Raw genomic sequence first — 762 nt, 5'->3', positions numbered from 1 at the left:
ATATATATGTATATATGTATGTATATATATATATATATATATATATATATGTATGTATATATGTATGTATATATATATATATGTATATATGTATATATATATATATATGTATGTATATATGTATGTATATATGTATGTATATATATACATATGTATATATGTATGTATATATGTATGTATATATATACATATGTATATATGTATATATATATGTATATGTATATACACACAGGCTCAGGCGTGGCTCCGTGTTAAAAAGCTTGCTTCCCAACCACATGCTTCCGGCTTCAGTCACAATGCCTGTCACATTGGGCACGTCTCTTCTACTATAGCCTCGACTCGATCACAGCCTTGTGAGTGAATTTGGTTGATGGCAACTGAAAGAAGTCCGTCGTATATGTATATGCATATGAATATATTTACATGTGTGTGTCTTTGTATCCATGTTTTCCCCTCACCATCGCTTGACAACCGACGTTGATGTGTTTACGTCCACGTAACTTAGCGGTCGACATCATAAGGATATGAAAACATTCGAGTGAACACGGAATATTTAGTTTTGGAATTGGTTCTTTAACTAGATATAAAGGATGTAAATATCGGGTTGATATACACCTTTGGCTAGATAAATTTGAAAGATATACACCTTTGGCTAGATAATTGGAAAGACGGGGTTTGGAACACACATATTCTTGTACACATGACGGGACGAGCATTCTACCATTTTACCAAAGTAATTTCCCAAAAGAATTAGATACGTGT

This window comes from Octopus bimaculoides, chromosome 21 (assembly GCF_001194135.2).
Source record: "Octopus bimaculoides isolate UCB-OBI-ISO-001 chromosome 21, ASM119413v2, whole genome shotgun sequence".
NCBI classification, from domain to species: Eukaryota; Metazoa; Mollusca; class Cephalopoda; order Octopoda; family Octopodidae; genus Octopus; species Octopus bimaculoides.
The sequence above is the reverse complement of the archived record's forward strand: the minus strand, read 5'-3'. Positions refer to the sequence as shown.